Source organism: Rhinatrema bivittatum, chromosome 1 (genome assembly GCF_901001135.1).
Source record: "Rhinatrema bivittatum chromosome 1, aRhiBiv1.1, whole genome shotgun sequence".
Classification (NCBI taxonomy): domain Eukaryota; kingdom Metazoa; phylum Chordata; class Amphibia; order Gymnophiona; family Rhinatrematidae; genus Rhinatrema; species Rhinatrema bivittatum.
In genome coordinates, this window is record NC_042615.1 from 380,051,479 (window position 1) to 380,067,581 (window position 16,103).

Here is a 16,103-nt window from a genome sequence, read left to right on the forward strand (position 1 = left end):
GGGAAACATGCCTTCGAGAAATCAACTCCCTCCTCTCCAGTCTGAATTTAATCCTAAATTCTTCAAAAACGGAACTCCTTCTCATATCCTCGGAGAACGGCAACATCACCACAAATCCTTCAGCAAACCTACAAACAGCCCAAGTGAGAGACCTAGGAGAAATCATTGATAATCGGCTAAACCTAAAAGCTTTTATAAACCAAACCACCAAGGACTGCTTTCATAAACTGCATGTCCTAAAAAGAATAAAACCACTGTTCCACAATCATGACTACAGAACAATCTTACAAGCAATAATTTTCTCTAAGTTAGACTATTGCAACTCTTTACTATAAGGTCTCCCATCATTGCATACTAAACCCCTTCAGATGGTTCAAAACACGGCAGCCAGAATATTGACAAATACACGGAGTAGAGATCACATTTCCCCAATCCTCAAAGACCTACACTGGCTGCCGATTCATTATAGAATCTTATGTAAGTCCATCACCATAATATACAAAGCTATCCAACAATACGCTCTGCTCAGCCTACAAATCCCTTTCAAAAAACATACATCCTCCAGACCCATAAGAGAGTACTATAAGGAATTTCTACAGGTACCTCACTCCAAAACTTCCCACCATATAACCCTCAGAGCAGGGCATTCTCCACAGCAGGACCTCCTCTTTGGAACTCCATCCCACCGAAGCTGCGGCAGGAACCTTGCCTCCCAACTTTCAGGAAAAGACTCAAAACGTGGCTATTTAAAAAAGCCTTCCCAGACTCGGAATAAATGTTAACTACCTCCAACTAACTTCCAATCACTACCCTCACGCAGAAAACTATAACTTCCAGTCACTTCCCTTTCGCAAAAACTACAAAATGGCAAATGGACATGTCCTAGTAAATACAATAAACTCTGTAAATGTACCCCGTCAAATTTCGGTTAATATATTCTGTTAAACTTCCTATCACTTTTCTCTGCTCCTAGTTGTACTTTTCCCTGTTTTATTGTAACTGTAATTGTTTTCTTTCAGCACCTGTTATTTATTTCGTTCACTGTAACTATTATCACTCCCCCTGTTTATTGTAAACCGGCATGATGTGATACTCTCACGAATGCCGGTATAGAAAAAACAAAAATAAATAAATAAATAAATAAATAAATGTAGCCGATATCTATCTATCCATCTATTTATTTATTTATTTATTCATTTATTTATTTAATTAAGGGTTTTTATATACCGCGGCACGTTGGGAAACATCACCTCGGTTTACAGAGAACATTAAATTAGCAACAATCTATACGATCTAGCAATTATAGAATGGTATATATCGTATAAAAATTAAAACTATAAACTAATTAACATTATAATACACATATTTACAATATTGGAATAAGGCACAGGCGATGGAGATTGCTTGAGAGTCAGGCATTGATATACAGGTTAGAAGATCATATTATTCTTTGCAATAGTAAGAGTCTTGCAAGTATATAGGGTGAGTTTGGCAATATTGAAAGAAACTGTGTGGTATGGATAGATGTTATTGGATATGTGTCATAAAAGTCATATGATTAGTAGGGGAAGTGTTCATAAATTGTAGGCTTGTTTAAACAGCCAGGTTTTCAGGTTCTGTTTAAATTTCTTGTAGCAGGGCTCTTGGCACAGATCTGTGGGCATTTTGTTCCAAATGTTGATTCCAGCTATCGTGAATGATCATTCTCTCGTAGACGCATATTTTATGTTTGAGCGATGGGATACAGAGTTTAGCTTGGTGTATTTTTCTTATCGGTCTGTCTGATGTATAGAATGTAAAATGATCAGAGAGCCAATGCATATCTTGGTTATATAATGATTTGTGCATAAGAGTAAGAGTTTTGAATAATATCCTTGATGAGATCGGAAGCCAGTGGAGGAATTGTAGAGCTGGAGTGATGTGTTTGTGGCGGTGTGTGTTCGTAAGCAAGCAAGCAGCTGCATTTTGTAGCATCTGTAGTGGTTGAAGAGAATTTTTTGGGAGGCCTAGTAAAATGGAATTGCAGTAGTCCAATTAGTGAAGACTTCCAGGCAGAAGAGCAAGTCTGGAATCAGGGCCCTTGAGGAGTGAGTACCGGTTCCAGAGTGTCACCTGAAAAACAAAGGAGAGAGCGAGGTCCCCGAGGAGCGGGTACCTCTGGTAAGTCCGAGGAGGCAGAGTTGCTTAGAGAGACAAAGCGAGTCCATTGTCAATCCTTGCTAACTCGATCTGTTAGCAAATACTGAGACCTTAAATATCCGTCGTGGGTGACGTCATCTTCTGGGGACGCCCCCGAGGTTCACGCCATTGCCGTACTTCAGTCAGGGCCATGCCACGTGCGCTCCCCTAGGCCTCCAGGAACAGCATTTCAATCAAGATGTGGGTAACCACTGGACTTCTACCTACAAAATTCTGCAGAAGCAAGTGAAGCAACAGACACTGCATGATCTATCTTAGGAAATGGAGATAGGTGTGCAGGATCCCCTAGGGCATCATGATTGATTAGTCAGTCATGAGACGGCTTGTGAAAGTCCTGAAGCCCTTTAAGGATGCCACAGAGAAGCTGAGTGCCACAAGCACCACCTTGGGAGATGTCATCCCCATAGTAAATATCCTGTTAGAAAAATTGAGAGGGCTTTCAACAAAAAGAGGGAATGAGAACTGAGGTGCTGTGCAGTGCTATTTGGTGTCCTTCTAAAATCAGGTGCCAGAGAGACTAGGACCTCTGAACAGCATCCCCACATATATCTGATCAACATATGAAAGGGAGATTCACAATATGTGATCAACTTGTGAAAGGGAGACTCACATTGCAGGCCAACAATCTGACACAGAAAGAGGAAGTTTGTCAACTAGAGTGCCAGATGTTAAGGCAGAGGAGGGATGTAGCACAGGAGGAAACAACATTATTGCTCAGGTTAGACAGTAGTGCAAGTCAAAGTAGTACCTTATAATAACCACCTAGCACTCCTTCTTCCACATTAAAATGGAAATAATCCTCTCTTTTGTCCCAGTCAATCATGAAAGCAGCTGGGAAGATATACGTATGACACAAGAAAAGTAGATGCAGCTCAAATCTCAGTGGCATGCTATCTCACAGAGACCATCGAAGACATGGACACAGATGTGCTGGCATATTGGTCCCAAAAGTCCAGCATATGGCCAGATCTAGCGTTAGTAGCTCAGCGCTACTCTCTTCCCCACCAATGAGGGTCCCCAGCAAAAGAGTGTCTTCAATGACAGGGAATATCGTAATCCCTCATCACTCCAGGTAGTCACCACACTTGATGGAGAAGCTAATGTTCCTGAAAATTAATCTGCCTTTCCTTGGATTTCCAGATTTGCCATATGAGTAGGAAGACAAATGATAAGAATTTAAAATTCCTCTAGTTGCTTTGCCTGTCTGACTCAAATACCAGCAATGGAGCCTACATAAAACACCAGCAACATCCAGTGATTGACTGACTGAATCTGCCTGCTGTATCCCTAACACTGCCGGTTTGGCCACACTTCAACAAACTGCTGCTGCTTCCCAGACTCAAAAAGCCACAGCCAACCAATGCTGAGTAATGATGAGTCCCCAACACCACCAGTTAGGCCACACTTCAAGAAACACGCTGCTGCTACTGCCTTCCAGTCCCAAGAAGCCATTCCAGGAGCCATAATATACCAATGCTGAGTCCTGCTGTGTCCCTAACATCACCAGTTGGGTCATACACAACCAGATTCTTCCTGCCTTGTCTCTAAAAACACCAATGGGGCCAACATATCATATAGCACCTTCTGCCTGCCTTGCTCTATATACCAAAACTGGGGTATGATTAATCCTACTACCTCCTTCAACATCCCCATCAACAACACTGGGGCTTGAGTCCTCCTCCTTCCTCCTAAAATGTCCCCAACAACACTGGGATTTGACTCAGCTTACTGGGTCCTAATATGTCTCCATCAAGAATACAGAGGCCTGCCACACCCTGCTGCCTCCTGATTTGTCCCCATCAAGAAAACTGTATTCTGTGCCACCCTACTGCCTTCTGACTGGTCCCATAAAAAAAAATGAGGCCTGTCACACTCTCCTACCTCCTAACTTGTTCCCATCAATAAAACTGTGGCTTATCACCCCCTGCTGCCTTCTGACTAGTCCCCATCAAGAAAACTCATGTCTGTTACACCCTGCTGCCTCCTGATTTGTCCTTATTAAGAGAACTGGGGCCTGTCACACACTGCCATGCCCTGACTTGTTCCCATCAACAAAACTGAGGCCTTTCACACTCTGCAGTCTTCTAACTTATCCCTATCAACAATACTAGGGTCTGACTCTGCTTGCTGCCTCCTGTCATGCCCCCAATGACAACACTGTATTCTGACCAATCCTGCTGCCTTCTATGATGTCCCCAATGACAGCACTGGGATTGGATATATCCTACTGCCCCCATTATGTCCCCCATGACAACACTGGAGTCTGACCAATACTACTACCTCCTATCATGTCCCTATTGACAACATTGATGTCTTTAAAATTCTGCTGCCTCCTGTCATGTCCTCAAAGATTATATTGGGGTTTGGCCAATCCTGCTGCCTCCTGACATGTCCCTTATGACAGCACTGGTGATTGACGTAGCCTACTGTCTCCTGTCACGTCACCAATGACTACACTGTGGTCTGACCAATCCTGCCTCTTTCTGTCATGTCTCCAAAGACAACACTGGTTAGATTATTCCTACTGCCTCCTGTCGTGTCCCCAACAACACTGGAGTCTGATTTATCCTGCTGCCTGCTTTCACATTCCCATTGACAGCACTGGAGTCTGACCAATCCTATTGCCTCCTGTCACATCCCCAGTGACAACACTAGGATCTGACCAATCCTTCTGCCTTCTGGCATGTCCACTACAACATCAATACTGGGGTCTGACCAATTCTGCTGCCTTCTGTTATGTCTACAACAACAACACTGAAATCTGAATAATCTTTTTGCCTCCAGATATGTCCCCTATGACACTGGGGCCTGACTAGATTCTGCTGACTCCTGTTACATTCCCAATGACAACACTGGGGTCTGACCAATCCTGCTGCCTCATCTTATGTCCCTAAAGACAATACTGAGGTCTGACCAATCTTTCTGCTTCCTGACATTTCTCCTATGACAACACTGGGATCTGACTCATCCTGCTGTCTCCTGTCACACTCCCATTGATAATTCTGGGGTCTGACCATTCCTGATGCCTCATGTCACATCCCCAACAACAACACTGTGGGTCTGACCAATCCTGCTGTCTCCTAACTTCTTCCCATCAAGAAAACTGGAGCCTATCAAACTCTGCTGCCTCCTGACTTAATCCCATCAACAAAAATGGCAACTGTCTCACCTGATGCATTCTGATTTGTCCCCATCAACAATACTGGTGCCTATTACACTCTGCTGCCTCCTGACTTGATCCCATCAATAAAAATGCTGCCTGTCCCACCCTGCTGTCGCCAAACATGTCCTCATCGAAAATTCTGGGACCTGTCATACCTGCTGTCTCCTAACATGTTCCCAGTAACAACACTGGGTCTGACCAATCCTGATGCCTCCTATCACATCTGAAAAGACAACACTAGGGTATGACCAATCCTGCTGCCTCCTGATATACCCCATATGACAAAACTGGGGCATGACTCAGCCTGCTGCCTTTTGTCACATCCCCAATGAAAACATTGGGGTATGAACATTTCTGCTGCCTCCTGTCACAACCCTAATGACAACATTGGTATCTGATCAATTAACTGCCAAACATCAAAATGGCACCCTCCACTGGGGAAGATGTGCTGAATGTAATTAATTGTGAGCCTCCGAAGCAGACGGCATCATTTCAACTATGAAGATAGAAAAAAAGAAGACCTCTAAGGCCTTGGTGCCAGGCCTGGGCATGACTATAGGCCTAGTTGATGACGTTGAGACCCAGCCTCCGGGCTGAGCCTCAGCTTTGCCTTGGGCCCATGCTAAGGTACAAGCATTAGGATGAAATAAACATTAAAATTGAAAAAAAATAATTGAAAAAAAAAAAAACTTGTCCTTCCAATGCCTGTATACCACCCATCTCTCCCATCTGAAAAAGTGACAGGAGAGATCTGTAACAATACTTAGGCCCAGGCCAAAGTTTCAGACTTCCATAGGCTTAGGCCATGGTATATCACTACGACCTTGGCCTAGGCTGTAAGCAAGGCTCAGGCATCAAGGCCTGGTCCATACACTGGTGCATCTCAGGCATGTCCCAGGTCCGATGCCAGAACTTGGTCCCGAGACTGGCTCCTAATGCCTGGGCCTCAGTCCAAACCTAAGCATGGCACTGGGACCCAACCTGGAGGTTGGGTCTTGATACCTAGGCTTCAGATCAGGCCCAGGCCTGATGCCAGATGTGTCCTGATGCCATATGTGTCCTGCCCCCTAGGCATTAGGACCCAAGACTTGGTCCTAATGTCTGGGCCTCAGCCTGAACCTAAGCTCAACACCGAGTCACATCCAGGAAGCCACATACTAATACCTAGTCCTTGGCACAGACCCAGGCATGATGCCAGGGCCTGACCCAGAAGCCGGGTAATTTATTTATTTATTTATTTTTAATTTTTATAGACCAAAGTTCTTGTAGGAACTACAAATCAATCCGGTTTACATACAACTTTTAAATGCCCAAAAAGAGTAGTGGGCTTTACATAGAACAGTTGAACAATAAAACAGGTAACAATAGAACTAACAATAAATTATGGAACAAATAGAATAGATAATGATATCTGATCCTTGGCCTAGGCCATTGCCGGGACCCAGGCCAAATACCGGGGCCCCACCTGTAGTCCACGTCCTGATACCTGGGCCTCAGCCCAGGTGTAGGCCTGATGCTAGGACCTGGGTCAGAGGCCAGGTCCTGATGCTGGGGCCTCGGCCCAGGGTCAGGCCCAGGACTCAGAGGTCTTCTTTCTTCTGTGTTTGCCATTGAAATGAAGTCATCTGATCGAGAGGCACCAGAATTAAAAATCTCTAGCACATCCTCTCCAGCAGAGGGTGCCAAATTGTTGTGCCATTGTTCAATTAGCTTCCATACATGAAAATGGTGCCTTCTGCTGCGGAGGATGCACTGGAGTTAACTCCAGCTGTTCCCAGGCAGACAGTATAAATTCAAAGGCAAATACAGAAGAAAAAAGACCTCTGAGGTCAGAGTGCTGGGCCCGGGCTTGAAACTAGGCCAAGGCCATGGTGTCAGGACCCAGCCTCCAGGCTGTGTATCCTTGAATCAGGGGGGACTAGTTCCTCTGATTTGTAGATTATGATTTGATGGTTGATTTTATGACTACACATGGGTTAATGTGGATAGTAGCTGCACCTAAGTATGAAATTAAGTTTTCATTTACTAGTTAACCTAATATTGCACAAGAGATGATGGAGTGGCTAGGTAATGTTAGTGATTCTTAATGGGGAGGATTGAAACCTGGAGGTAAATTATTGAGCCACTGTGTGGCTCAGTTAGTTAGCTAGATAAACGGAATATATCTAGCTGTCTTGCAATTAACTGGATAAGTTTATCCAGCTAACTTTAGGACAGCCCTATGAGCCAGCTAGACTTAGCCAGATAAGTTACCCAAGATAGCCAGGAGTCAACTCCTCCCAGAATGCCTCACCCCTCCTATCACTTAGCCAGCTAACTATTTTGTCGTAAAATTAGTTACCTGGCTAAGTGATGACAGATCAGTGGTGCTAAGTAGTGCCGAAATTTTCCATCAGCATGATTTAAAAGTATTTAAATTGCTTATCCCTCTGATCAGCAAGACTTAATTCAAAGGACAATTTATAACATGAAACAACTCTTTGCAATCTTTTTTTTTTTTTTTTTTAGTTGAAGAGGAACAACCTAATGGTAGAGGTCAAAGGAAAGGTAATTGATGATTGTTTATGGTGGGTTATTGATGCCTGGTTCTTTCCTTTGAAATTCCGTTGGGAAACTATTGGTCTTAGGAAGGAATTATATTGGCTGAAAAGCAGTATTGTGCTTTTTTTCTATAATACCCCATGAGGATAGTCCAGTAAGCAGGGAGAATGTTATAATTAACTTTTTGTTTGTCAGCCTATTGAAACTAATTTTAACTGGTGAATTACACACTTTTGCATCAGAATTTAATTAAGCAACATATTATATATGTATCACTATAGCCTATAAAAGTCAAGATATCTAATATGAATGGGACAAGGAAGTGAATCCTGAATCTCAGCCTTGAGGAAAAACATTTGTGTTGCCAGAGGATGTGGTTAGTGTAGCTGGGTTCAAAAAAGGTTTGGATAAGTTCTTGGAGGAGAAGTCCATTAACTGCTATTAATCAAGTTTACGTAGGGAATAGCCACTACTATTAATTGCATCAGAAGCATGGGATCTTCTTAGTGTTTGGGTAATTGCCAGGTTCTTGTGGCCTGGTTTGGCCCTTGGTCTGACCCAGCATGGCAATTTCTTATGTACTTATGGCCTACTGGTATGTTATTATCCAAGTGAGAGTGTAAAGTTGTAAACCACTCAGAATTTTAGATGGGCAGTCTATAAAGTTCAAATAAATAAATAAATAAATAAATAAATAAATAGTAGCGTTTGCTATTTGGCTGCGCTCTTATTAATTCAGCTGAAATGAGCATAGCATTTTTTTTTTCTTTTTATTAATAGTAATTAAGGTGAATTGTAGATACATGTTGATTTGTTTAATTTCTTGTTAATTGAACAGTTTTGGGGTAATTCTTATACCCGATTAGTTTTAGGTAATATGGGTAGCAAGGACATACACTTCTCCCAGCATCCGCCCTTTTGCAAAGAATAAGATAAAATAAACACACTGACACCTGAGTGGAATCAAATAGGCCACAGTTTTATTAAAATGCACAATCAGGAGCCTGAGCCAACAGCACACCATTAATAACTAACGCACAGTGATCATCCACCACCAACCTGCAAGATGAACACCACCTGGCCTGCAGGTTTCTGCCCTTAATTAATGTCAATCACAATCCCTACTTCAACCCAGCAAGGAGCCACACATGGGACAACTGCACCCAGTTGTTCCATGACAGAAATACAGATATGACCACCATACAGTCAGGAAACCATTTAGCATACCGCAGAATCCCAAACTGGCTCAGGCAACCCACCACAGGCACAGGTAGGAAACTAACCTGTGACACACACCCCCCCCCCCCAAAGATGCGGCCATGATTCCTACCTCAGAAGATCCTCCAAGGCCTCCTGAAAAGATTCTCACAAGGAATGACAGTATATAAAACACTCAAATAAATAAATGAATTAAATAAATTCAAGAACAAATCCAAACCAATAAAGGACAAATGGACTCCATCAGTTCGGAACAGCCCACAGTCCAAATCCCATGACCACTCTTTCTTAAAGTGATGCCCACCTAATAAGCCTTGCAATCTTCTGAATTATTTTTGTCCAGATACGATGCCAATTCACCCTACCCATTTCAGAAGGTCTTGTAATAATGTCTGACCAGCAAATCACAGCAGCAGGCAACATCAGGGAAATTGACAATAAGTTCTTCCTGACCATGCTGATGAATTTGTGCCCAGACATCCAAGCCCAGTAATTACCACCCAAGTGAATAATTAACCCTCTCGGCTGACCAAACCTCTCCAACCCCATCGCAAACACGGCATCAACTCATCCCATAACATCCTCCTTTGCCCCAACCAGAGAACAGTCACATCGTGATGAGACAGGCCCAACTGAGACCCAAAAGACTGATCACATGCAAGTCTATAGGCCCATATGATGTACAAATGTCTGACAATCCATGCAAATCAACCTCAGCATGCAGAACCTGCAAAGCAAAAACAATTAGCAACCAAGAAGCACATCACAGGGAACCAGGAAAAACATTTCCCTCAAATGTGTCCAATTTCCACTGACCTATCCTCTGTATCACACCACCAGATGGACCCAAGTGAGCCGCAGATGTAGCCACTTCCATCATAAAGGAATGAGTTCCAAACCGACACACAACCAGGCCAAGAGCAGACCAACCCAACCGCAAGACCATTTCAAACTAGTACTTCATTAATAGAAGAAAGTCTGAATGCACTATAAAATGGAAACCGCCCATCAGACGAATATGAATGAAAGCAACAGTGTTCACAAATGGACAGGTATGTAAATCCAGAACAGCCTGCAGAACCACAGAAGCATCCTTGTTGCTCTGATTGGTTTTCGACATAGGAACATAAAGGATAAGTGAATCATGACACAACATAACATGCTAGACTAACAAGCCCTAGGATTCCAACCCTGACATCGCCCTAGCTACAAGCTCATGAATCTGAAAAGCTCCAAAAATTGTGAGCACAAAAGCCAAATGGAACAAGCATTCATATTGTGAAACACAAATGCTCGACAGGACATCCCATAACTGAAGTAAGATCTCATGAGAGATAGGCAGCTGCCCATCCAAACCTTACGCTACTCCTCTGGACCATCCCACCAATAAGTGATGAACCAAGAAACAACCAATAGGAAAACCCATCCATGCACCAGCATGAGAAAGAAAAACCCCAATAACTGCCTGGACACCTCCACTTTCAATACTCCCTCTGACTTTGCCTTTTCAATAAATTGCAACTAGATATCAAGGACAGGACCCCATGCCAACTCATAGACGTGAGTAACAACACTACTTTATCCACTTCCCTCACATAACTCGTCCAAGCAGAAGGAGCTCGCAGCAGTTTCTATGCTTCCAGGAACCAAATTTCCATAGGAAAGGAAGTACTGAAGTGCTGCACTGATCCACCTCTGGAGCAAGCATCCAGAACTGCGCCTACCTTCAATGAGAAAGAGAATCAGCTACAGAGTTAGTTACTCCCAGGATATGACAAGCCCAAGCGGTAACATTCAACATCATACTACGGAGCACAAATTCACGCAAGAAGTCAGACACCAGCAAGCACTTAGCAGATCTCCTATTGATTACTCAACCACACCTAAATTATCACACCAGATAATCACTTTCTTGTCATGCAAACATGAATCCCATAAACAAGTTGCCACCAGTATTGGAAACAACTTTAGGAAAGTAATGTTTCTTGTGGTGCTGGCAAGCTTCCAGTCCTCAGGACATGACACAGCATACCAGGAACCTTGACAATACCAAAACAAGCAGAACCTGCTGCATCTGTATAGAGGTCCAAATCATGACTCGATATCGCACTAGACTGCTAAAGTGAAGTGCCATTAAAATCTGCTAAGAACCAATACCAAACCGCGAGATCTTCACATACTCCATGAGTGACGCAAATATGGTGATTGCTCTTCTTAATCCCAGACATCGCTGATGACAAATGCCGCAAAAATAATCTTCCCATGGGGATAACCCTACAGGCAATATTTAAACTACCTACTAAAGATTGCATCTGTGGAAGGGTCATTTTCTTGCAAAGCAGTACCCTCTCTACCAAAACTCTCATAGATGCAACTTTGTCTCCAGGCTACCAAGAAATCAAGTCAACTGAATCCAACTTGATCCCCAGAAAAACTAATCGAGTGCAAGGCCCCTCCATTTTCCCTTCAGCAATGGGAATACCAAAATTGGAAACCACCTCCCGGAAGCACCACAAAACATCAGCTCAGACACAAGTTAACCCAGCCCACAAATAAAAAATCATCCAAATAATGCACGATGTTTGGATTCCCTGATTGTTGACTAACCACCCACTGGACAAAGTTGGTAAATGCCTCAAAATAAGCACATGCTATAGAGCAGTGGTTCTCAACCGGTATGTCGCGACACACCAGTGTGTCACCAAGAACACGCAGGTGTGTCGCCACACTTCCCGGTCCCCCGCTGACCCAGCTGCTCCCCGGTCCTCCTGGGCTTAAAATGCTGTTAGCCCGGGCAGAACGCGGAAGAACAGCTGGAGTCAGCGGCACCGGCTTGCTCTCTTCTTCCCGCCCCCCCCCCCCCGCGGCCCGGAAGAGGAAGTGGTGAGCAGTGGGTGCGTGCATGGGAAGAAGAGACCATGCTAGTGTGGTCAGCGTCGACCCGAAGAACAGAAGAGAGGCGCTGCCTGAGGAATGAGCAGTGCGGCTCGCAGAAAAATGAAGAAGAACGTCAACCCCCGTGGTCGATGGGATTCCTTTCTCTGCGAGGGCTGAAAATGAAGGAGGTTAGGGTTGGGAGGAGGCTGCTGCTGCCGCTAGTTCCAGGGAGGGAGAGAGATTGAGCAAGCATGTGTGTTTGAGATCCTATATCTGTGTGTGTCAGTGAGACAACATGTATGTGAATGATTGAGAGCCTGTATATGTGAAAGAGAGTATGTGTGTGATTGAGAGCCTGCCTGTGAGAGAGAGAGCATGAATGTAAGTTTACGATTGGGAACCTGTATGTGTAAGTTTGTGATTGAAAACCTGTTTGTGTGAAAGAGTATGTGTATATGATTGAGATCCTTTGTGTATGAGAGAGATCATGTGTATGTATGATTAAGAGCCTGTGTGTATAAGTAAGAGAGAGAGCATGTGTGTCTGTGAGTGATTGAGAGCTGGTTTAGGTAAGAGAGCATGTCAGTATGTGATTGAGAGCCTGTGTGTAAATGAGAGAAAGAGCAAGCATGTGTGTGTGTGTGTGTGTGATTGAGAGCTGGTTTAGGTGAGAGAGCATGTCAGTATGTGATTGAGAGCCTGTGTGTAAATGAGAGAAAGAGCAAGCATGTGTGTGTGTGTGTGTGTGATTGAGAGCTGGTTTAGGTGAGAGAGCATGTCAGTATGTGATTGAGAGCTTGTGTGTAAATGAGAGAAAGAGACAGCATGTGTGTGTGTGTATGTGTGATTGAGAGCTGGTTTAGGTGAGGGAGCATGTGAGTATGTGATTGAGAGCCTGTGTGTAAATGAGAGAAAGAGAGAGAGCATGTTTGTAATCATGTGAATGAGAGTCTGTGTGTGAGAGAAAAAGACAGCATGTATGTGTGTGATTGAAAGCCTGTGTGTGTAAGCATGAAAAGCATGTTAGCATGGGGCACATTTAAAACTAATTGGAGAAAGTTCTTTTTTACTCAACGCACAATTAAACTCTGGAATTTGTTGCCAGAGGATGTGGTTCGTGCAGTTAGTATAGCTGTGTTTAAAACAGGATTGGATAAGTTCTTGGAGGAGAAGTCCATTACCTGCTATTAAGTTCACTTAGAGAATAGCCACTGCCATTAGCAATGGTTACATGGAATAGACTTAGTTTTTGGGTACTTGCCAGGTTCTTATGGCCTGGATTGGCCACTGTTGGAAACAGGATGCTGGGCTTGATGGACCCTTGGTCTGACCCAGTATGGCATTTTCTTATGTTCTTATGTTCTTAAGATAGACAGCATGTGTGTAAATGTGTAATTAAGAGCCTATATAAGTGAGAGAAAAAGCATGTGTATATGTGAGTGACTGAGAGCATGTGTGTATAGGTGTGTAATTGAGAGCCAGTGTGAGAGAGAGCGCTGGTATGTGACTGAGAGAGAGGAGAAAGTTCCAAGCAAACTACCCCTCCTCCTGCTAATTCAAAACACTCTCAGGAGACCTGGATATCAAACGTTCCCAGGTATGCAGAGGAAAAAAAATGTTGTATCCTTATTTTTCATTACTGGGTGTTTGTGTCTGCTATTTTGAAATATTGTATTGGTATCTAGAAATTTTTTATATGACTTTCTAATTATTGGATATTCCATTCGTCAGCTGTTTTGAAATAATCTGTTCTTTTTGTTAGTATGGTTTTACTGCTACTGATTTTATTTTTCTTGATTTGTTTTATAAGGATTGGTGATGTTTCTTTTTTCCTTTATTACACTGCATACAGAGACTCTGGCTTGTTGCAGTTTCCAATTCAGTTTTTTTCTGCATGCTTCTAGTTATGCGTTTTGGTCTCTTTATTCTTTGTTAGGTGAGGATCAGCACATGTGATTCAGGTGAGGTTTTCTGCTGGCGTGTAGTTTCTGTCTAGGGCTCTATAGCAGCCTGACTTGGTCTGTTTTCCTAATAGGAGATGTATTGGTGTCTTAAGGCCTGGTGTAATATTTTCAGTGTTGCCTTTTCTTAGGTAAAGTGGTTACTGTTAAGTGCTGGAAATTGGTGCTGTTTTGGTGTGGGATGTTTACTATTTATGCAATTTCTGTTCAGACTTAATATGTATCTTTTCCTTGTCATTTTAAACAATAAAAATAATTACCAGACCTTTACTTTTTATTTCCGCCGTGAATTGTAATGAGCAGTGTGTCACAGATGTGAGCGTGGCCTATCAGGTGTGTCACGATGGGAAAAAGGTTGAGAACCACTGCTATAGAGCATCCCATGGGCATACATTTGTCAAAATATAAATGACCATCAAAATGAAATCTAAACAATGTAAAATTATCCAGATGAATCAGCAATAACTGAAACACGGACTCGATATCTACTTTGGCCATCAGAGCATCCTGACCACAACTCGGAACCAAATGAGCTGCATAATCAAAAGAGCTGTAATGTACAGGAATAAAATTATTCACTGAACAATCCTCAGGGAAGGAAAAATTATGAATCAACCTGAATTTGCCCAGCTCCTTTTTAGGGACCATTGCTAAAGGCGGAAAAACCATCCACTGAAATGGAGGTTCCAAAAAAGGAACTGTGATTCTACCCAGTCCGATCTCCTCCTGCAATTTGTCCCTGATCATAGTGACCATCTTCTGAATCAAAGGGTAATTCTCCCTCCCACCCACTGACAGCAGACCCAAAAAAGGAATCCTGAAGCCATATGTAAATCCATTAAACAATAGTAAAGTGACCTCCACATTCTCGTAATCCTTAAGCCATGGCAACATGGCACAGACCCGAATCGGAATTGAAACCCTAACCAAAGACTCATTTTAAAGCTCCTTTGGCTGCAGGCCCACCAATTGTTGCATCACCCGCTCACTTGAGGCATTTAGAGATGGGGTGACTAGCTCCGTAACCGGAGTATACATGACAGAATTTACAGTCAGGGAAGTTGCAGACTGATCGGTTGAAACACCAACAGATATCAAGCATTCACACTCCCTTTCTCTCTGCTCGAAAGGGCTGCCCACTTGAACCACCACCAGCACCACTTGAAGTACTTGCAGATGAGGCAGTGACCTTACTATTCATTTGAGTCAACCATAAGCCCATATCCTGGGTACCCCATGACATAAACTTATTCTCCTCCATTTGGTCCTAAAATCGCTCATCATAATAGAGCCATGACCATCCTTCATACTCCTGACTGGCAGCCAAAATCACATCCATATTGGCCAGTAAAGGCCCGTATTGTGAAACATCCCTATGCCCAACAACACTTGCCAGTCAAAGAAATGATTGGATCCAATTAAGAATATTACATGAAACTTTCTTTTGAGTCCCAGGAAAATGCTCAATACTGCCCTTCTTCTTTTTCTCCTTCCTAAGTCTCCTTGGCCCTAAAACAATTGAAATATATCGATATATTTTTGGTGCCAAATCTTCCTCCACAAAGACCTAGGTACATCTTCCCACAACTCTGAGAAAGTCACCAATGCCAGAGGCCCCCTATCAGACCCTTATTCCCTGCACCCCAGACCCGCCGAAAGCGAAGCACATGAAGAGTCAGATGAGGAAGAAGAGGAAAAGGACGAGTCAGAAGAGCTAGATCTATCACTCTTCTTCCTATGCTTAGACTTATCACACCTATTATCTCCAAGGGAATCGCCAGACATACCCGCCATGAGTTAACTGAGGCAGGAACAACATTAGGCTGAACTGCTACTTGTTCTCCCCGAGAAGAACTGCCAGCCACCAACTCACCATGCTATACCAAAGCTGGCTCCATCCCACCATCCAAATGAATCCAAGGACATGTGGCATTGGCTGTTGCCATTGCATGTTCATTCCACCAACCTTCCTGATGAGAGGGACCTGGGCCATCAGCCGACTCCCACATGGAAGATATCTGAGAAGGAACAAGAGGAGTTGAAGCAGAATAACCACCAAACCCGGCCACCCCCAGCACCCTGCCAGCAGCCCTTGACACCTCATGCCAAGGCCATACCAAAAAATACCCAGGTGCCGGTCACCA

At 43.5% G+C, this 16,103-nt stretch overlaps 1 long non-coding RNA gene across 5 annotated transcripts in view; it reads left to right on the forward strand.

Annotated features, from left to right (window-relative positions):
* Positions 1 to 16,103, forward strand: part of LOC115091088 — a 142,843-nt gene that overhangs the window by 107,795 nt on the left and 18,945 nt on the right. For 3 of the 5 annotated variants that reach the window (XR_003856608.1, XR_003856606.1, XR_003856607.1), the window contains one exon: positions 7,871 to 7,909. This is a non-coding gene — a long non-coding RNA (uncharacterized LOC115091088). Of the gene's footprint in view, positions 1 to 7,870; positions 7,910 to 9,961; positions 10,174 to 16,103 lie in introns of all 5 variants that reach the window. The other 2 variants (XR_003856609.1, XR_003856610.1) reach the window with 1 other exon arrangement.